Source organism: Echinops telfairi, unplaced genomic scaffold (genome assembly GCF_000313985.2).
Source record: "Echinops telfairi isolate 266 unplaced genomic scaffold, ASM31398v2 ScPeMD7_443;HRSCAF=831, whole genome shotgun sequence".
NCBI classification, from domain to species: domain Eukaryota; kingdom Metazoa; phylum Chordata; class Mammalia; order Afrosoricida; family Tenrecidae; genus Echinops; species Echinops telfairi.
The window spans coordinates 35,008,904-35,009,916 of record NW_022104341.1 but is presented as its reverse complement, the minus strand read 5'-3'; positions in this window follow the sequence as shown (position 1 = coordinate 35,009,916).

Sequence of the window (1,013 nt, the reverse complement as noted above, 5' to 3'; positions counted from 1 at the left end):
GAAAAAGCCATTTATGCACTGATAGTCTACCATTCCATGCCAAACAATGGTGCTGACTATTGAGATAGCCACAATTTTCTTTCCCACACTGACTATGAGTATGATTTAGATTTTAAGAAAGTGTCCATCACCAGTATAAAGGAGCCTTAAGATAAGTTTACTTTTTCTCTAAAATAATTTTATTGGGAGCTCTTATAGACATTATAACATTTTATAGTTCAGTCACAGTATTTTACAAGTGCTGCCACAGTCAGTTTCCAAACATTTTCTTTCTTCTTGAATTCCCTGATAACAGCTCCACTTTATCCCCTCCCTCTCCCACCTTTCCACCACCCCACCCCCAAACCCTTATTTTATTGTCACATCTTACACCATCCAATGTATCCATTCACATACAATTCTGTTGTTTGCTCCCCTCAGTGGAGTTATACAGTTATATTGTCAGTGCCTCTTCCTCCCCTACCCACCACTTCCCATTCCCTCAGGGAACCATTACTCCTGTACTGTTTCTGAAGGGTTATCTGTCTTAGCTTACATGAATCGAATGATCTTAATTACACAAATGAACATACACAAGTCTAACATGATTAATGAGATAAAACAAATAAAACCCATACTAGTCAGAGGAGGAAGTATTATATGAGCCAGAGGTTCATCCATGCTATACCATACCCTGGACTTATCATCCCTACCATGTGGCCCTTCTGAGAAGGACTGTCTAATTATCTTGCAGGTGGGTTTTGGGTCTTCATTACATTGCCACCCCTTCACATTGACTTAGTTGTTTGTTTTTGAACTTCTGATAACTGATCCCTTCAACATCTCCTGATCACACAGGCTGGTGTGTTTCTTCCATGTGGACCTTGTTGCTTCTGAGCTAGATGGCTGCTTGTTTAACTTCAAGCCTTTAAGACCCCAGATGCTGTATCTTTTGATAGCTGGGCACCACCGGCTTTCTTCTCCACATTTGCTTATGCACCCATTTTGTCTTCAGCAATCATGTCAGGAAGATA